The sequence below is a fragment of the Dromiciops gliroides genome, chromosome 4 (genome assembly GCF_019393635.1).
Source record: "Dromiciops gliroides isolate mDroGli1 chromosome 4, mDroGli1.pri, whole genome shotgun sequence".
Lineage (NCBI taxonomy): Eukaryota > Metazoa > Chordata > Mammalia > Microbiotheria > Microbiotheriidae > Dromiciops > Dromiciops gliroides.
In genome coordinates this window covers 493846334-493868553 of record NC_057864.1, presented here as the reverse complement: position 1 = coordinate 493868553, position 22220 = coordinate 493846334, and the positions used below count along the sequence as shown (strand labels likewise).

The 22220-nt window shown below is 42.3% G+C and overlaps 1 protein-coding gene across 1 annotated transcript in view; it reads right to left on the bottom strand.

The window, feature by feature from the left end:
• The window catches only part of LOC122753494 (UDP-glucuronosyltransferase 1A7-like), a 140911-nt gene that overhangs the window by 117713 nt on the left and 978 nt on the right, over positions 1-22220 (bottom strand). The window lies entirely within an intron of this gene.

Below are 22220 nucleotides of genomic sequence, written 5' to 3'. Positions count from 1 at the left end.
AATCCCTCCCCAACCTGGACTCTTCTTTCTTACACCTTGCACCACTCCACATACTCCATGATCCTGACACAATGACACTGCTGTTCCATCTGAAGACTCTGGGATTTTCAAGCAGCTGGTCTTGTATAATCTCACTGCCTTTCCTTCTGTCCATTATCTTCCATTTATCCTGTGCATCGTTTGTTTGTGTATAGTTGTTGGCATCTTGTCTCCTCCACTAAAATGTGAGGTCCTTGAGGCCAGGAACTGCCTTTTGCCTTTATTTGTATCCCTAGAACTTAGCACAATGCTTTGCTCAACGTGGATACTTAACAAATGATAATTGACTTACTAACTTTATTATTCACACACACACATTTTTAATACCAGGGAGTCATGTACAGGGGGTGGGGCTTGTAGTTAGAAAGACCTGGCTTTAAATCCTGCCTTTGATACTTACTGACTATGTGACTCTGGGAAAGTCACTCATCTTCTTCTATGGTTAGTTTTCTCATCTGCAAAATGGGGCGATTCCTCTACTACCTCATAATAACCCAATGAGATAGAGTATATAAAGTGCTTTGCAAATCTTTAATCATTGTATGTACTATTAATATCATCCTCAATAGAATACATAGGTTGAAATGCTCATTTTAACACCACGTGCTTGTATGACCTTAGACAAGTCATTTAAATGTCATTACTATTTGTAATTATACATCAGAGACTCTACTTTTCATAGTCTGACAGATAAGAAATTCTTCCTTTACAGCTTCAAAATATTCATGGCAATTCAATCAACTTTATTCACACCAAAACATTCTCACAATTACCTAAAATTTGTCAGACATGGCACTGATACATAAAAAACAAAATGAAAGATAACATTTAATGGGACCTAGGCTGTTATTGGTGACCATTTATATTTTCTTGCCTCAGCCACCCGCCCCCACCCCTCTTGCCAATTCCTGGGCCTCCATGTCAGCTATTCCTATTTACCTTTCTCCATGTCTCCCTTTCCAGCTTGAGTACTGAGAACAATAATCATATCAACGCTACCATTCCTGGAAAGGATGTGTCTTTCAATTGTCTTATGACCCTATTGATCATTCTCTCTGATGTCATTGCCCATAACAGCCTTCCCTGGACATCACTACTTTATATCTATGATTTTCCTCATGTGAATGTAAGCTATTTCTATTTTTTAAATTATTTATCAATTGGGAAATGACTTTTAGTTGTACAAATTTTAATCTATTCCTTATATATCTTAGAAAGGAGACATTTTCAAAATAGCTACCTTATTTACACATAAATAGTGCTACTGTAAGCAAATTACGAGAGCATGGAATAATTTGTCTGTCAGATTTATGGACAGGGGAAGAATTTAGGACCAAAAAAGAAATAGAGTATTGCAAAATATAAAATAGATCATTTTGATTATATAAAATTAAAAAGATTTTGCACAAATAAAACCAATGAAACCAATATTAAAAGGAAAGCAAAATATCTCATAAAAAAAAAAAGGAAAGCAGAGGGGGCAGCTAGTTGGCACAGTGGATAAAGCACTGGCCCTGTATTCAGGAGGACCTGAGTTCAAATCCAGCCTCAGACACTTGACTCTAGCCACGTGACCCTGGGCAAGTCACTTAACCCCTGTTGCCCTGCAAAAACAAAAGGAAAGTAGAAAACTAGAAAAGGAATTTTTGCAACATGTATCTCTAATGAAGGCCTCATTTATCAAATATATAGGAAACTGAGTCAAATTTATAAAAAATATAAGTCATTCTCCAATTGATAAATGGTCAAAGGGTATGAACAGGCAATTTTCAGACAAAGAAATCAAAGCTATCTATAGTCATCTGGAAAATGCTCTAAGACATTATTGATTAAAAAAATGCAAATTAAAATAACTCTGAAGCACCACCTCACACCTATCAGAGTGGCTAATATGACAAAAAAAAAGGAAAATGTTGGATTTTGGAAGGGATGTGGGAAAACTGGGACACTAATCCACAGTCAGTGGATCTGTGAACTGATCTGACCATTCTGGAGAGTAATTTGTAACTACACCCAAAGGGTTATAAAACTGTGCATACCCCTTGATCCAGAAATGCCACTGCTATGTTTATATCCCAAAAGAAAAAAGGACCTATTTGTACAAAAATATTTATAGCAGCTCTTTTTGTGGTGGCTAAGAATTGGAAATCAGAGGGATGCCCATCAATTGGGCAATGGCTATACAAGCTGTGGTATATGGTTGTGATGGAATATTATTGTGCTATGAGAAATGACAACCAAGATATTTCAGAAAAAACTAGAAAGACTTACATGAGCTAATGCAAAATAAAGTAAGCAGAACTGTGCACAATGACAGCAATATCATTTGATGAAGAACTGTGAATGACAGCTGTTCTCAGCAATACAATGACCCAAGACAACCCCAAAGGACTAATAATGAAGCATGCTAACCACCTCTAGAGAAAGAACTGATATTGATTGAATACAAACTGAAGCATGCTGTTTTTCACTTTTTCTTCCATCCTTTTTCTTTTCCTGATTCTTTTTGCACAAAATGATTAATATGGAAATGTTTTACATAATTGCACATGTATAACCTATATCTGATTTCTTGCTGTTTTAGGGAAGGGAGAAGGGAGGAAGTCAATGATAGAATTTAGAATTAAAAAGTTTTGTTAATGCTAAAAATTATTATTTTAGCATGTAATTGGGGAAAAATAAAATATTATTCATAAAAAACAGAAGGAAAGAGAGAGAGAGAGAGAGAGAGAGAGAGAGAGAGAGAGGGAATGGGCCAAAGAAATCACCAATAGGAACATCACAGCTCAGGAAACATCTTATTATTGTTTATAATGTATCTTTTAGAAGACTCATCAAAGGGTATCAGAAATAAATAAGGCACCTTGGTAAGCACAAAGAAAAAAAAGATGATTTTGTAATGGTTAAAAAAACTGAGAAATCTATCAGTGGAAGAAATTAGGCATATAATATATAGAAGAAAGTGAATCCAGTAGCCCTATGCTTGATAAACCCCAAACCTTCCTAGGGTAAGGACTCACTCTTCTACAAAAACTACTGGGAAAACTGGCAATCAGTCTGGCAGAGATTAGGTGTAGACCAACACTTTATACCATATACCAAGATAAGTTCCAGATAGATACATGAAAATTATAAAAGATCACATCATATGGAAAGGGGAGAGGGACCCACATGTACAAAAATATTTATAGCTGCTCTGTACGTGGTGGCAAGGCATTGGAAGTTGAGGGGATGCCCATCCATTGGGGAATGGCTGGATAAATTGTGGTATATGAATACAATGGAATACTATTGTGCTGTAAGAAACAATGAGCAGGCAGAGTTCAGAGAAACCTGGAGGGTCCTGCATGGGCTGATGATGAGTGAGATGAGCAGAACCAGAAGAACACTGTATACAGTATCATCGGCATTGTGTGTTGATCTACTGTGATGGACTATATTCTTCTCACCAATGCAATGGTACAGAAGAGTTCCAGGGAACTCATGATAGAAGACGATCTCCAAATCCAGGGGGAAAAAAAAGAACCATGGAGTATAGATGCTGAATGAACCATACTATTTCTTTTGTTTTTGGTGCTGTTGTTTTTCTATTTTGAGGTTTTTCATCATTGCTCTGATTTTTCTCTTATAGCTTGACTAATGCAGAAATATGTTTAATGTTATTATGTGTGTGTATATATATAGCCTATATCAGATTGCCTGCTGTCTAGGAGAGGGGGGAGGGAGGGGAGGGAAGGAGAAAAATCTGAAATTGGAAAGCTTGTATAGACAAAAGTTGAGAACTATCTTTACATGTAATGAGAAAAAATACTTTATTAAAAAAAAAGATCACATCATAAATAAATTAAGGGAATAAAGAAGAAATTGCCTATTACATAAATGGTTAGAGAAAGATTTCATGACCAAACAAGGGATAGAAAGGATCACACAGGAGAAAACAATTTCAGTTACATAAAATTAAAAGGGTTTTCCATGAATAAAACCAATGCAGCAAAAATTTGAAGGGAAACAGTTAATTGGGAAAAATTCATTGTAGAAAATTTCTTTAATAAAGGTCTCATTTCTTTTTTAAAAATAAACCTTTTCTAAAAAAAATAAAAAAATAAACCTTTTAATTTAAATTTTTGAGTTTCAATTTCTATCCCTCCCTTTCTCCCTCATATCCTCTCTCCCTGAGGCAGTAAGAAAAAAGATATAGGTTATACACAATGCAATTATGTAAAACATTTCCATATCAGTCATTTTGTATAAGATGACTCAAATAAAATGAAAAAAAAAAGAATGAAAGAAAGTGAAAAATAGCATGCTTCAGTCTGTGTTCAATAAATGCCAGTTCTTTCTCTGATGGGGGATAGTATTATTCATCATTAGTCCTTTGAGATTGTCTTGGATCATTGTATTGCTGAGAATAGCTAAGTCCTTCACAGTTCTGCATTGAACAATATTGCTGTTACTGTGTATTCTATTCTCCTGGTTTTGCTCACTTAACTTTGCATTAGCTCATGTAAGTCTTTCTAGTTTTTTTCTGAAATATCTTGGTTGTCATTTCTTATAGCACAATAATATTCCATCACAACCATATACCACAGCTTGTATAGCCATTGCCCAATTGATGGGCATCCCTTTGATTTCCAATTCTTAGCCACCACAAAAAGAGCTGCTATAAATATTTTTGTACAAATAGGTCCTTTTTTCTTTTGGGATATAAACATAGCAGTGGCATTTCTGGATCAAGGGATATGCACAGTTTTATAACCCTTTGGGTGTAGTTACAAATTACTCTCCAGAATGGTCAGATCAGTTCACAGATCCACTGACTGTGGATTAGTGTCCCAGTTTTCCCACATCCCTTCCAAAATCCAACATTTTCCTTTTTTTTGTCATATTAGCCACTCTGATAGGTGTGAGGTGGTGCTTCAGAGTTATTTTAATTTGCATTTCTTTAATCAATAATGTCTTAGAGCATTTTCCAGATGACTATAGATAGCTTTGATTTCTTTGTCTGAAAATTGCCTGTTCATACCCTTTGACCATTTATCAATTGGAGAATGACTTATATTTTTTATAAATTTGACTCCGTTTCCTATATATTTGAGAAATGAGGCCTTTATCAGTGGTACTTGTTGCAAAAAAACCTTTTTCCAATTTTCTGCTGTCCTTTTAATTTTGGTTGCATTGGTTTTATTTGTGCAAAATCTTCTTTACTTTTATATAATCGAAATGATCTATGTTACATTTTGCAATGATCTCTATATTTTTTTGGTCCTAAATTCTTCTCTTAACCATGGATCTGACAGGTAAACTATCCCATGCTCTCCTAATTTATTTATGGGATTATTCTTTCTGTGTAAATCATATGCCATTTTGATGCTATGTTGGTATGTGATGGGAATTGTTGGTCTATACCTAGTTTCTGCCATACTGTTTTCCAGTTTTCCTGGAAGTTTTTGTCAAATAATAAGTTTTTATTCCAAAAGCTGGGATCTTTGGGTTTATCATATACTAGATTACTATGGTCATTTACTATAATGTATTGTGTACCTAATCCATTCTGCTGGTCCGCCACTCTATTTCTTAGCCAGTATTAGATTGTTTTGATAATTACTACTTTACAATACAGTTGGATATCTGAGTACCAAATCATCTTGATGGTTACAACTTTGTAATAAAGTTTGAGATCTGGTATGACAAGATCTCCTTTCCTACTTCCCCCCCCCCCATTATTTCTGTTGAAACTCTTGACATTTTGTCTATCAAGATGAATTAGATTATTATTTTTTCTGTCTCTATAAAGTAATGCTTTGGAGGGCAAGAAATTTTTTCTTGGGGCAGCTAGATGGTGCAATGGATAGAGCACCGGCCCTGGAGTCAGGAGTACCTGAGTTCAAATCCGGCCTCAGACACTTAACACTTACTAGCTGTGTGACCCTGGGCAAGTCACTTAACCCCAATTGCCTCACTAAAAAAAAAAAAAGAGAGATATAACCTATATCAGATTACCTGCTGTCTAGGGGAGGGGGGAGGGAGGGGAGGGAGGGAGAAAAATCTGAAATTGTAAAGCTTGTATAAACAAAAGTTGAGAACTATCTTTACATGTAATGGAAAAAAAATAAAACACTTTATTAATTAAAAAAAAGAAAGAAACCAAACAAACAAAAAAGAAATGTTTTCTTTTCTTGTGTCTGTAACTCCAGTGCTTAACATCATGCTTAAAAAATGGTTTTTGTTCATGCACCTCATTAATTAATTAATTCGTGTACTCAGAACAAATAGTTTCCAGTCTATGTCAAATGAAAAGCTTTTAAAACAGAAACCTAGCAAAGCATATCAAAATCACGTGGAAACAAAATGTGGAATCCTCTTGGTCTTGTAAGTTTGTGGGATCACACGGAGGGTGCCTGGAAGGGGTCTAGGAAGGACAAGCTTAAATCCTGAAATAGGCTTTGCAGCTCAACTGCCCAAAGTAGTGGTTTTCTTTGTCTTTGCAATAGACTACAGAACATGGGATGTCACAGCAAGAAGGTGACACTCTTCCCTGGATTCCTTTGAACAAGATGAGAATAAAAGAATGATGACCAACCTCTACATAGTGCTATGTAGGTGACCCATGGCCCCAGGTCACCATTGCCGGAAAAGTGTTCTGGGTGGAAGGGAACCTGCAAAAGAAGAGCAACTAGAACATCCAGCAGGTGGAGCCAGGGAGCTCTAGCCACATCCCAAGGCAGGGTCCTGGCAACTCAGACATGGTGCCTGCTTTTCCTGTAGGGCCCTGGAGAGAGATGACAGCAAAGGACCTGGGTCCCAGTCCAGTCCCCATGTGATTTGGGCTCCCTTCCTTTGGGTCTCATTTCCCTCATCTATAAAATGAGGAGGTTGACTCAGAGAGCTTCTGAGGTCCCCTCACTCACCATTTGGGCATCCCCTCACCCCTAGAAGTCTGTCTCTGCATCTCTGAAATGGGGGCATTTACACCCCAAGAAGTTACCCAAAGGATGCCCAGATCTCTGTCCCAGGGAGTTGAACAATGATGAAGAAGTGAAATCATTTATGGGATAGTCAACAATGATGGGAGATTAAGAGCTCAGGGGCCAGATGGCTCCTCAGTCATCACTAGTCCAGGCTTGCCAATGGCTAAACACACATGTGCATGGGTTCCCAGGCTTTTGTGGACTTGTTCTCAGCCCCACCCATCATTCCCATGGCTTTGGCTTCCGATCCCAACCAAAACATAAACTGTGGTTGCACGCAGGCCCCTAAGCTGATTGGTTTGTTGGCGCATTTTAGAAATTTAGAAAAGTCAAGCTTTGCTGCTCTGAGGGCGAGATCCCTCCTTACCCAGAAAACTCAGCTATGGAAAATGATAGCCTTGGAAGTCTCTGGAGGGAGAGCCCAGGTTTTTCTGGAGTTAAATGAGCTGATCCTTATCAAATCATACCAGTGAGAATTTCACCTACTGTGAAAAGCAGTGTAACACATTGCAGTGTGCAGAGCATGGAGTGAGAGAGAACTGGCAGTCCCTGACCCGCGCCCCCCACACTTGCTGTGTCAGCTGTATTAAGTAACACTGGGCAAATGACCAGTTCCCAGTGCCTCAGGTCACTCTCTAGGATGCTAAGGGGCAGAGCAGTTGCTTTCCTGTGTTAGCAGGAGTTTTCTCACCTGGCTGTGTCATCTGACAAATGATCTCTTCCTTCTGTGGCTCATCTATAAAATGGGGAGGGGGTGGCCTCTCACCTATGTTCCTGTGGATTGGGCACTGGGGATACAAAGAGGAAACTAAACCAGTCTCTGCCTTCTAGGGGCTCCTGGTGTACTGAGGATCAAGCAAACCTCTGGAGGCCAAAGGAGCAGGAAAGATGGCAAAGCTCATGGGAATGGAGAGTCTAGAGCTAGGACAGCTGGTAAGGCCAGAGGGGGTCAGGATTAGAGCTGGCTAGATAGCAATGTTCAGTGACAGCCATCTTCCTGGCTGGGTTGTAGCTAGTGATCATCACAATGTCCTGCTTGCTCCCCCCCTTCATGAAGCAAACAGGACGCTGGCTTCTCAAAAGTCATTTCAGGAGAGTCCAAGTTCTAGGAGGACCCCTGGCCTGAAAGGTGTTGTGTATGTGCCTGAGGATGGACCATATGGATGTCAGCTGAGGACCAGGCAGGCTAAGTTCAGAGAGCCACTGCGACCCACAATGACCATTGACTAAGGCACTGAGGAGTCAGTGAAGCAGCGTGGTGGCTTCAAAGAATATGGTTCAAATCCTGCTTTAGATTTCTCCAGACAGGGTGACCCTGGGCAAGTCCCCAATGGCGAGCTCATCCCCTATCGGTGCTCACACACATGCTTTTAAGAGGTCCCTTGTGCCGTCCCAATGACCAAACAAGGAGGATCTCTGCCTCACCCTCTCTAGCAAACACACCAGGAGGACTCAAGCTGCTCCTGAGCTGTGCCTGACCTGTCTGTTGACTCCAGAGCTTCATTTCCTAATCAGTTCTTGGATTCTCTGAGGAAGGCTCTGCCTGCAGACCACCAAAAGACTTCAGGAGTGCCTTGGTTTGCATTCGCAGCCCCCACTCCGACAACTTCACAGCTCAGATGAAAACTTTCTCCAGGCACTCTGTGGGGATATTACCATCCATTCTGGATTCTAGGGCAAGGGCCACAACTCAGACTCTGAAGAAGACTGCACTCATGACAGCTTCCATGTATCCTCAGAGAGGTCAGAGACAAGAAGAAAAGTCTAGACACCCAGAGCCCCCTGGTGGTATCAGAGACAGAGCTCTGGACCTGGAATCTGGAAGACCCGAGTTAAAATCTGGCCTCAGATACTTGCTAGCTGGGTGAGCCTGGGCAAGTCACTGGACTTCTCTCTGCTTTAGTTTCCTTATCTGTAAAGTGGGGGTTATAATAGCACCAACCCCCCCCCCCCAGGATTGTCATAAGGCTCAAATGACATAGGGGATGCAAAGCACTTAACACATGCCTTGTGCAGAGTGGGTGACATGTAAGTGTTAGCTATTATGACTATTAATGGAAAGGTTTGCCGCCAGAGGACCTGAGTTCTAGTCCTTTGTGACCTTAAACCTGGTACTTAGTAGGTGCTTTATAAATGTTTAATGATTGACTGCTTAACTGCAAATCTTAAAGTACCATGTAGACACGTGCTATTACAACTTAGTTCTGGAGGGAAACAGAGAAAATGGACTTCTCTGCCCTTATTACAGAGCGGGGGTGGGGGGTGGGGGAGTGGCGCGAGGTTTATGGATGCAGAATAGGGCACACACTGTCAGCTATGGTCGGTTTATTTCACTGCACGGATTTCCCCCCATTTTGTGTTGTTTTAAGGACTGGTTCTTTGAGGAAGGGAAAAGGAAGGGATATGTTGAGAAAGGAAATATTATGTAAAAACAAACGGTATCAATTAAAAGACAAAAATGTTTAAGTACCCTCAAATCAGCAATTTCAAAGAAAATTCAGTTGAGAAAGTGGGTTGGGAGGGATGTTGAACTTTGCAAAACAAGACCCGTTGAGAATGAAAAAGAGATGTTCCAGACCTAGTGCACCGCAGGGGAGGCAGCCAGTGGGGAGAGAAGCAGGGTGTTCTTAGCACTGTCTCTTCTCAGAATTCACCTCCTTTCTCTCTGTCTTCAGTTTTTTTAACACAATCACAACCAGACAAACAAATCCCATCTCTCCAACTCCTCTTGGGCCCCACATGGAAACATCCACACACCCCCCCCCATAGTTTGCTGAGGAGGTGGGTCCCATAGACACGAAGAACCAGAACATAAGCCCTCTCTGAGACCTTATAGGCGGAGGCCCAAAAGGTCAGGTATCTCTCCCCCTGGCCTTTGCAGCCCCTTCCTCAAGCATCATGGCTCCAGCATCCACCTGGGCCCTAACTGGAGAAAAGGGGCTTTGCCTTAAGCCATTTCCTCTAATCCTGTGTATTTTGTCTAATGCATTTAAAAGCACGACTGGAGATGAGCTCCATCCACTTCAGGAGAGTGTCTCAAAGCGGGGCAGGACTTGAAAAAAGCCCCTTTCTTTCCCTGTCTCAGTATGTGGGAGCACCCTGGGTAACCAGGGTTGGCACTCGGTTCCTTTGGGTAGTGACAAGCACAGAAACCACCCACCCAGTTGTTAGGCACAGATTAACTCATCGATTTGGCCCACGACAGACTAATTGACAGGAGGGATTAATGATCACTTAAGGTTCAGAATCCTCGATGAGCTTCACAACAACCCTCCTGAATCAGAGTGATAGGCAAAAATGTCTCCATTTTATCATCAACATTGAGTATTGATCTACTGTGATGGACTATATTCTTCTCACCAATGCAATGGTACAGAAGAGTTCCAGGGAACTCGTGATAGAAGAGGATCTCCAAATCCAAGAAAAAAAAACAAACTGTGGAGTATAGATGCTGAATGAACCGTACTATTTCTTTTGCTCTTGGTGCTGTTGTTTTTCTATTTTGAGGTTTTTTGTCATTGCTCTGATTTTTCTCTTATAATATGACTAATGCAGAAATAGGATTAATGTTATTATGTGTGTATATATATATATACATATACATATACATATATATATATATACATAACCTATATCAGATTACCTGCTGTCTAGGGGAGGGGGGAGGGAGAAAAATCTGAAATTGGAAAGCTTGTATAAACAAAAGTTGAGAACTATCTCTACATGTAACAGGAAAAAAAATAAAATACTTTATTAATTAAAAAAAAAGAAAGGAAAAAATGTCTCCATTTTACAGACAAGGAAAGTGAGTCTATGAGAGATGAAATGCACCCCACCAGGTGATGTGACTGCTAAGCATTGGAGACAAGACTAGAACCCAATATCCTGACTCCAAGCTCAGTGCCCACCCCTTTCTGGATTAAGAGGGAAGGCAGGGAATTTCACGGTAAAGAATGGCAAAATCTTGTTTTCTTCTCTATCACACTTGAGTCTTCAGTCATAGAGCTTACAAGGAATCTGAGGCCATGATTCAAAGTCTGAGTCAAGCTTGGGAACATGGGATGATCCAAGCTGGGGAGCAAGAAAGGAATCCTGGAGCCATCAAGTCCAAACTCTAATTTTCCACGTGAGGAAACAGAGGCCCAGAGAAGCCCAGCAACTCACCCAAGGTCTAGCACACAGTAACTAGCCAGCAGAGAACTTCATAAAAGAGAGGAGACTGTGGGAAGCACCCTCCCTTCCTTCTCCTCTAAATCCCATTTTGTGGAAGTTGGTAAGCAAAAGATCCAGGGGCTCTGGCCAGCAGAGCTCCACTTGGTAACAGCAGAAGCTTTCAACAACTCAGCCAGGGAAGCTTCATAAACAATCAGGTCTCAGCAGCTACCTGCCCAAGGCCTTTGTCAGGTACAACTCTCTGAGATCAGTGGGAATTGACAACTGGGATAATTGGCTATTTACCCGTGCCCCAAATCCACTTGACTTGTCTTCTGATCCTTTGCGGGATATTGACATAATCAGTGACTGCCAATCATGGATTTCCTTCTGCTCAATGTGCTGATGATGTTAGTCAACTTGATGCACAGAATGTTTTCCTTTGTTAAAAATAACCTATTTGAGGGGCAGCTAGGTGGTGCAGTGGATAAAGCACTGGCCCTGGATTCAGGAGGACCTGAGTTCAAATCAGGCCTCAGACACTTGACACTTACTAGCTGTGTGACCCTGGGCAAGTCACTTAACCCTCATTGCCCCGCAAAACAAAAACAAAAACAAAACCCAACCTATTTGAACTGCTTTATACTGAAGAAAAAGAAATGTATCACTCTGATTCCTACCAAGAGAGGGGACTTGATTTCACCTAAACAGGACAATTGATAAATGCTTCTTAATTGGGTGCTAACCATCACCTAGCAGAGACCAGCAGGGACATTTGAAAGTTCACATGGTCAGCCATTAAATCTCCTCTCTTCCTCTATTGCTGCTGAAAGTCTTGGAGAACCTGTCCTGCCTCAGGCCCATGGAGATCGGCTCTTACTGTTCAAGGCTGCAGACATCACATGGAGAGGAATTGGACTGGGCAGAGAGAGACACCGGCATTTTTTTCCTTTTTCTTTTAGGGGCAATGAGGGTGAAGTGACTTGTCCAGGGTCACACAGTTAGTAAGTATCAAGTGTCTGAGGCTGGATTTGAACTCCTGAATCCAGGGCCCATGCTTTATCCACTGCACCACCTAACTGCCCCCGGATCCTGGCATTTCTTAAAAGGCTTGATGTGAGTATAGCTGATTGTCTATTGCTGACAAATTAGAATGCCAAGGGCTCACCAACCCAAAGCCTTTTGCCTTAAGTGGTTTGCTAGCTATCCCCTATCATGAGACAGTCCTCCCTCTGCCCCATGCCCTTGCCCAAATAGAATCCTTCCCATTCTCACCTCTATCTCTTAGAATCTCTAGCTTCCTTCAAAGCATAACTCAAGGGCCTCCCCCACCCCAAGACCCTGTTCATCATCACAGCAGCTCCAACCCTATCCATTGAAATAGATTGTCAAATCAGAAATGAAAGAAATGAACCAAAGTAAACACATCGATTAGAATCATGACTTTAGGGTTGGAAGGTGTTTTAGAGGCCAGTGACAAGAGGGATCTGCCACACCTGCTTTGCCTCTGATGATGGGTGGAATCATCACACATCAGAAATGCACACTCCTCAGACCTCAAACTACCATGGGAGGAAGGGAACATGACTCTCAGAAGGGTGAAGCCTGATTGAAGGCCTCACTGGGCTTACAGTCTCATTGATTCTCCAGCTCCCACCAATGATCAAGTTGTGGTCGGCCCATATCTGCCCATCTCATCAGACTTATGTCTATTTGGCCTCCAATAAGTTTTCCACAGGGGTCAGCCCATGTGATGGAGGTCTTCCTTTTTTTTTTTTGTCACGGCAATCCATGATCAAAGACTCAGAAGCAATCTGCACTGGAGGTGGCACAATAGAAAGATGATAAGATCCACTTAGAGATGGATTTTCTATAGATCTCAGAGATAGGGAGATTCCAAGAGAAGGAAAAGATTGCAGATGTCACTCTGCCCCCTCCCCCCCCCCAAAAGCAACCTATACGAAATCATTCACTCATTCCACAAAAAATACACTCACTACATCCAGGGTCCTGCATCTATGAAGTTAAGTGTCATACAAACTATTCTCAGAGTTTACAAACTGATGATGGACATGGGGAGAGGGGGGAACAAGTGAACACACTGAATCTTAGAAGACTTGATTCAGAGCCAGAAGCCATTGAGTCCAACTCTCTCCCTTTACAAATTGAGTTCCCTGAGCCCTGGAGAAGCTAAATGATTCCTTCAAAGTCCCGGTGCAGCTAATGGTGAGTTGGGGTATTAAAGAAAGGCCATGGAAGCCACCTCCACTCTTTCCCCTCACCCATATCCCATTGGACAGAATTTCCTATTGAACAGAGAGAGGGCCTACCTCAGACAGAAGTCTTCTTGGGTGGCAGTTTAAGCCTCCAACAAACACCATGTTGGGCATGACTGGCCGAGGAAACTCAAAAACAAAATCATATCTCAACAGCCAAATAGCATCTTGTTTCAAAAGGTCCCTGGCCCGCACATCTCTGTGAAGAAACTCTGAGGCAATTCTGTCAAAGCTAGATAGCAAGTAGTAACAGTACCAAGGCTCCACGGAGGAGATAAAGAAGTTGGCCAGCCTTTGGGGAAAGGTCATATGATCTGTAAACTTGGAAAAGAGTCTGGGGATGTAGGAGGGTGGGCTCGGACACTGGGCTGAGCTGTAATCCAAGCCACACACCAGCCCCCGGGTCAGATAGATGGAAGGAAGCGAGAGGTGCTCCGCAAGGATCGTCCCACAGACTGACAGGGGGTTGGTGAGGAGGGCGTCAAAGTGACTCTCTTGGAGATCCTGGATGATCTCGGTGCTCTTCAGCAAACTCTCACAGGAAGTCTCCAGAATCTTCACAAATGATGACGAACTTCGAAGAATCTTGACAAAAGCCAGTGGCCACGAGTGCTTCTGGAGATTGGTCAGTGCAAAGACACCTAATACCTCATTGAGCTGCTCCTTCATGTGGGGGATCTGGTACATTTTAGTGGTAAAGGTGTCCTGGCTCTTCATCTGCCAGCTCATGTCGGGCAGGAGGACCACCACCTTGTGGCCCTTTTGGCCAAGCTTCTCCACAACAGGGAGCATGCTCAGCCAGTGGCTGCCATCCATGGGCAACACCAGGAGCTTGTGTCCAATAGCCAAGGCGAGCCATGGCAGGAAGAACTTGAAGATGAGAAGCTTCTGCTGGGACATTTTCCCTAGAAAATAAAACACTGGAGTCTCCTGAGCAAGGCCAAAGAAGCCTGGAGTCAGCAGTTACTGTCAGTGAGATGAGCTCAAACATTGACTCCGGAGTTAATCAGTGATGGCTGCTTGCTTCCTGGCCAAAGGGGACTAAGGCATCCCACTCTATTGTTTGGGATTATTGACCTGCAAGAATAAAACCCCCTTGGGGCAGCTAGGTGGTGCAATGGATAGAGCACCGGCCCTGGAGTTAGGAGTAAGTACCTGAGTTCAAATCCGGCCTCAGACACTTAACAATTATTAGCTGTGTGACCCTGGGCAAGTCACTTAACCCCAACTGCCTCACCAAAAAAAAAAAAAAAGAATAAAACCCCCAAGGAGTTGGATAGTCCAATGACTTATGAGATGCAAAAATGCCTCCCCAGCCCCCACACAGTCCAACAGGCCTTTGTCCACATTAAGCTTCAACATCTCCACACAGCACATAGTAGCTACTTGATAGAGGTTTGATGAATGAATGAGATAACATTTCATTTTGGGACACCTGTAATTGATAGAAAACAACTGCCCAAAGCGGTAGCTAGGTGGTGCCATAGTTCATGGAGTGCCAGGCCTGGAGTCAGGAAGAAATCTTCTTGAGTTCAAATCCAGCCTCAGACACTTACTAGCTGTGTGACCCTGGGCAAGTCACTTCACTCTGTTTGCCTCAGTTTCTTCATCTGTAAAGTGACTTGGGGAAGAGAGTGGCAAACCCCTCTTGTATCCTTGCCAAGAAAACCCCATGTGGGGTCATGGACAATCACACATGACTGAAAACTACTAAATAACAATAGCAGACTATCTCTAAACAGATGCTAATAAATATGGGGGGGGGGAGCAGCTATGTGGTGCAGTGGATAAAGCCCTGGCCCTGGATCCAGGAGGACTTGAGTTCAAATCCAGCCTCAGACACTTAACACTTAACTAGCTGTGTGACCCCTGGCAAGTCACTTAACCCTCATTGCCCCACAAAAAATAAAAATAAAAAAATAAAAACATGGCGGGACAAGTGGGCAGAAGGAGAAGGAGGAAGGCTCATCGTTGCTTTCTTTTTTTTTTTCTTCAAAATTTCATTCAACGCTATTCCCGTCAGACCAAGGAAGACCCAGGACTTCAAAAGAACAGGGATGGCTCACAGGTGCTCCAAGCCTGAGAACTTGTCTGAGCTTCTGTGGACAAAAGTGACTCCACTTTGGGCCAGTCCTCTCAAAAGCAGGACAGATAAACCCAAAGACTCCAGCTTCTGGGATAGGAACTCAGTATTTGACAAAAACTGCTGGGAAAACTGGAAGATAGTATGGCAGAAATTAGGCATAGACCAACATCTTACACCTAATACTAAAATAAGGTCAAAATGGATACATGATTTAGACATAAGAGGTGATACCATAGGTAAATTAGGAGAGAAAGGAATAGTCTACCTATCAGACCTTTGGAAAGGAAAACAGTTTATGACCAAACAAGAGATAGAGTATATTATAAAATGCAAAATGGATGATTTTGATGACATTAAATTAAAATTTTTTTGTACAAACAGAAGCAATGCATCCAAAATTAGAAGGGAGGCAGAAAGCTGGGAAATGATTTTTGAGGCCAGTACTTCTGATAAAGGCCTCATCTCTAAAATATATAGGGAATTAAATCAAATTTATAAGAATCCAAGTCATTCCCCAATTGAGAAATGGTCAAAGGATATGAACAGGCAGTTTTCTGATGAAGAAACCAAAGCTATCTATTCCCATATGAAAAAACGCTCTAAATCTCTAATGATTAGAGAGATGCAAATTAAAACAACTCTGAGGTACCACCTGACACCTATCAGATTGGCTAAAATTACAAAAAAAGGAAAATAATAAATGTTGGAGAAGCTGTGGGAAAATTGGAACACTAATGCATTGTTGGTGGAGCTGTGAACTGATCCAACCATTCTGGAGAGCAATTTGGAATTATGCCCAAAGGGCGATAAAGCTGTGCATACCCTTTGACCCAGCAATACCACTTTTGGGTCTTTTACCCAAAGAGATCATGGAAAGGGGAAAGGGACCCGCATGTACAAAAATATTTATAGCAGCTCTGTTTGTGGTGGCAAGGAATTGGAAGTTGAGTGGGTGCCCATCAATTGGGGAATGGCTGGACAAGTTGTGGTATATGAATACAATGGAATACTATTGTGCTATAAGAAACGATGAGCAGGAGGAGTTCAGAGAAACCTGGAGGGTCTTGCGTGGGCTGATGATGAGTGAGATGAGCAGAACCAGAAGAACATTGTACACAGTATCATCAACATTGAGTGTTGATCTACTGTGATGGACTATATTCTTCTCACCAATGCAATGGTACAGAAGAGTTCCAGGGAACTCATGATGGAAGAGGATCTCCAAATCCAGGGGAAAAAAAAGAACTGTGGAGTATAGTTGCTGAATGAACCATACTATTTCTTTTGGTTTTGGTGCTGTTGTTTTTCTATTTTGAGGTTTTTGTCATTGCTCTGATTTTTCTCTTATAACATGACTAATGCAGAAATATGTTTAATGTTATTATGTGTACATATATGTATGTATGTGTATATATACATATACATATACATATACATATACATATACATATACATATACATATATAACCTATATCAGATTACCTCCTGTCTAGGGGAGGGAGGGAGAAAAATCTGAAATTGGAAAGCTTGTATAAACAAAAGTTGAGAACTATCTTTACATGTAACGGAAAAAAATAAAATACTTTATTAATTTAAAAAAAATGCAGGACAGAACCCAGCATGCATCTAATCTCACCCCGTCATTTTACAGATGGGGAAAATGTGGCTCGGCCTTCCTTCCATTGAAATGGACTCACCCAGTCACACAGACAATGAGTAGTCGAGTCAATATTCAATCCAAGTCAGAGACTCATATTTTTGAAATTGAAAGGAAAAAGAATGAAGCGCTAGGGGGCAGCTAGGTGGTGCAGTGGATAAGGCACCGGCCCTGGATTCAGGAGGACCTGAGTTCAAATCCGGCCCCAGACACTTGACACTTACTAGCTGTGTGACCCTGGGCAAGTCACTTAACCCTTGTTGCCCCACAAAAAAAAAAAAAGTGAAGTGCTGCTTGCCTTCAGGAAGCTAACATTCTATCTGAGAAACAATATGTGTTACAGACAAGTACATCCTAAAATATATGCCATAAGGATGAGGTCATTTTCTTATAGAAGGAGAGCGCTAGCAGACTGCCAGGGGAGTGGGGGGGAATTGGGGGAGAGGTGTCAGGAAAGGCTTTGTGAAGGTAGGTAATGGTGCTTGAACTCAGCTTGAAGCAAATTGAAGATGCTCAAAGTCAGAGATGAGGAAGGAGTGCATTCACTTCTCACCAATACCCCTAACTGCTTCATTAGCCTCCCTGCCTCAACTCTCCGTATTCTAATCCTTCTACTCCTCTGCCAAAGAGCTTTTACTCAAGATGAGTTCTAAGTATGTTGTTCCCCTGCTCAATAAATTGCAGTGGCTCCCTGTTACCTATTATGTCTGTAACAATTCACTAGAACTGAGGGGATTGGTGAAGCCCTGATGACTGTCTCCATCTTACCTGAGTCACGTCATATTCTAGTTCAACTGAGCAGCCTCCCAAAAGGGGGCTCGATTTCCTTTTTTCAGATGTGTGCATCTTGAAGGAGAAAGTGACGCCTGGAAGGGACACAGAGTTAAGAGCCGCCATTCCCAGTCTTACCCTTCCTGCTCAGTGACTCAGAGAAGACAGAACCGGGAGGGACGTTAGAGTCCAGCCCATGGACTGTTAGAGCAAGAAAGTGATGTAAGAGGCAAAAAAAGGGTTAATAGAAAAACCTAAGACCCAAGCTCTAATTCAGATGTTAGCTCTAAAAGGGAGTCAGATCCCAGTTAATGGATAACTTATGTTAGGTTCTTGTACCCATAGTGATCAACATCCATAACGGACCAGACAGGTCAGGTCACAATAACAATAAAGGAAACAGACAACCTATAGAAATTCTAATGAAAAATGATTCTATTTTGAAACTAGCCATGGGAATCAGAAAGATATATGCGCAGAAAAGGCCAAATTGTCCCCAGATTCACCTTATGACGTGTAAACCCCCAAAACACACCTCCACTGAAAAAGGGACCCACCTCGGGGATTGGCTTAGGACCCCAGGAACTCCAAATTAGGATAAGCCCTCCCCTGTTAACAACTCTAGGTGGAGATTATTATAATGAGACTGATAATCAATTCATCCCTACTATAAATATAACTGTCTTTTCTTTCACTATTGGAGAGATACCTTTCCACTATTCTGGTTCTCTCCCTGTGGTCACTCACAGCATTGCAATAAAACTTGGTAAACTGAGTCACAGAGTCTTGTAATTATTTTGGGATGACTCACAATCAATTTGACCCCAAATTCTAGCCCACATCAAAAGGATTGAGCACCCTGGCAGGGGGACCCCGCCATCTGCAGAGTTTCCCCTCTGGGGAGCTCCCCAATGCTTGTCCAGATTAACCAGTGAATGAGAGGAGGTGTGTGTGACCGGTGGGCTGAGCCTCACAGCCAACACAGAAAAACAAGTTTCACTTGTTTGAGGATGCAATGGAAATCTTAGCTCAGGAAGGAGGCATCCACACTCACTCCCAAGCCTGAGGGAAAATTGGGCTTTAGACATTCTGAGACTCTCCTCGCTGTTGAGTGGCCTTTGTGCAAACCGACTGACTGATGGACCTTCAGAGAGAGCAGGACCTGCAAGGGTCAATCCAACCCCATCATTTTTTTTTTTTACAGGGGAGAACTAGGGACCAGAGTAGGAGAGACTTGCTCTAGGCCGTACAGTTTCTGGATCACAGATTCAGAGCCAGAAGACACCTCATTATCTAGTCCCAATCTCTCCTTTCACAGTGGGAGGAAACTGAAGCCCAAAGAGATTAAACCACGAGCCCAAGAGATGTAGGTAGTAAATGATAGAGCTGGGATTTGAACCCAAGTCCTCTGACTCCAAGTCCAGATAACTGTGCCCACCCCTTTCATTTTACAGAGAAGGAAACGAAGGCCCATTTGCCCAATCACTCAATGAGTCAGGGGCTGAGCCAGGCTAAGAACCAGATCTCTTGGCCACTAGGCCAGCACACTCTGCTCCAATTCAACTCTTCTTTCCTTGATTCATATTCATGGAATTGATGAATACTGAGAAATAAATTTATTAATAAATCAAAATAGAGGGGCAGCTGGGTGGCACAATGGATAGAGCACCGGCCCTGGAGTCAGGAGTATCTGAGTCACTTAATCCCAATTGCCTCACTAGAAAGAAAGAAAGAAAGAAAGAAAGAAAGAAAGAAAGAAAGAAAGAAAGAAAGAAAGAAAGAAAGAAAGAAAGAAAGAAAGAAAGAAAGAAAGAAAGAAAGAAAGGAGGAAAGAAAGAAAGAAAGAAAGAAAGAAAGAAAGAAAGAAAGAAAGAAAGAAAGAAAGAAAGAAAGAAAGAAAGAAAGAAAGAAAGAAAGAAAGAAAGAAAGAAAGAAAGAAAGAAAGAAGGAAAATAGAGAGGCAGCCTGGCACTGGGGAGTAGTGGGCTGACTTCAGTGTCTGGACAACCTTGGCTCAATGCTTGCCTCTGGCACATACTGATGGTATGACCCTGGGCAACGAATGAATGAATCATGAGAAAACATTTATGAAGACTTTATTGCATGCCAAGCACTGTGGAAGCACCGAGGATGCAGTCACAAAAATGAGGCAATATTTGTACTCAATAAGTGTTTATGGGAAGACAGCCTACACAGGGGGACAGAGCCCAGGCAGTTCACTTAGTCTCCAAGACTGTGAGTTTGCAGAGTTGGTTCATATCTGTGTTAGGAGAAAGAGAGAGGAGCTCCATACTGTCCCCAGCCCTTCTGCAGCCCTGATACATATTGGATAGAGCAATGATTTTCACAACCAGATCTTTGTTTTTCTCAGGTTTTCTCTTTCATTACATATTGTCTTACTGCCAAATTTGGGGCAACTAGGTGAAACAGTGAATAAGGTGATAGCCCTAGAGTCAGAAAGACTCATCTTCCTTAGACAAATCTGTGTTCAAATCTGGTCTTAGACACTGACTAGCTGTGTGACCCTGGGCAAGTCACTTCACCCTGTTTGCCTCAGTTTCCTCATCTGTAAAATGAGGTGGAGAAGGAACTGTCAAACATCCAAAATCTTTGCCAAGAAAACTCCACATGGGGTCATGAAAAGTTGGCCACAACTGAAAAAGACTGAACGACAACCCCATCAGTAGGCTGAGGGGTTCCTCTCTATCAACATGGGAATTTCTTTTGCTTGACCGGACTCACCATTGCAAGGAAGGGTGGGGAAGGGGTGTCATTGGGAAATTATGGAGGTATCATCAAGATAAGAGCCTAAGTACAACATTCAAAGAGAGAGAACTGGGGCAGCTAGGTGGCGCAGTGGATAGAGCACCAACCCTGGAGTCAGGAGGACCTGAGTTCAAATCCAGCCTCAGACACTTGACATTTACTAGCTGTGTGACCCTGGGCAAGTCACTTAACCCCCATTGCCTCATAAACAAACGAAGAAACAAACAAAAAAAGAGAGCAGGGACAACAAGCCAGTTGTTAGCACGTCCAGCACATGATCCACAGAGCAGGGAGCTGGGTCAGCTTTGTGCAAAGGTACATGAGCAGCCCTCAAGGTTGGGGTTCACGGATCACCATCTCCAGGGCATCCTCTGACATTGTTTTATTGATGAAAGGAATTCTCAGAAAGAAAACTCTCTGCCAATGCAAATGAGCCCTGGCTCTGCATCTTAGCAAGTTACCCCTAGAAGCCGAGCAGTTAATCAGGGCTCACAAAGCCATGATGTATTTGCCAGAGATGGGACTCAAACCCAGGTCTTCCTACCTCAGAGGGCAGCCCTCTATCCACTAGGCCTTGCTCCCCCTCCAGTAATTAACATAAACTTCAATAAAAGAAATGACCATTCATGAGATAGAGGGTTAGACTCGTAGTCAAGAAGACCCGGGCTCAATTTCTGCCTTGGATACTTAATAGTTGAGTGACCCTGAATAAGTCATTTAACTATTTTTGGCCTTGGTTTCTTCATCTGTAGAATGGGGACAATAACAGCTCCCAGTTCCCAGAGCTGTGTGAGAAAATAATTATTAACAGTGGATTTCTCGAGGGACCCAAGGGTCAGTTTCTCAGCCCTTTCTCCCCCACACTCCAGGAAGTCTGGATTCCTCGATCTGGGCCCGACCCAAGGGAACAAAAGAAATGGAGACAAACCCTTTTGTCTAGCTCAGTGAAGGTCTGACAGGATCAAACCACACGTGTAGGACTCATTTTCACATAGACCACCCTCAAGTCGTATCGACCAATGGCATTGAATGGCGCTAACCAATCAGCTTTGGTCTGGGCCACAGGCTCTTGGCTCTTTGACTTGTAGGTCTTCTGAGACCATGTGCTAGAGACAACATGGGTCCATCCGGGCTTTTCCTGCTTTCTCTATGATGCAGTCTGCCACCACAAGAAGCTAGAGAGACTCGTGGTCAATTCTGTACCGATAATATAATATTAATTTAATCATAATATGCTCACTGCCAAAACTGATCTAGAACAAATAACAATTAATTCCAAAAACACGATTGTAAGGATCAAAGGAGGAAACGTTTGTGAAGCGCTTTGCAAACCTCTGACTGCTATCTACCTCTTTCGGTATCCCCAGCACTTTACACCTGCCCGATACCAAGAAGACCTTGAATAAGCGTTTATCAATGGGTTGAAATCGTAATCACTGACCACCACGGTGCCGGTTTAGAAATGACCGATAAGTGTAAACTCAAAGGCATCTTGACTTGAGCAC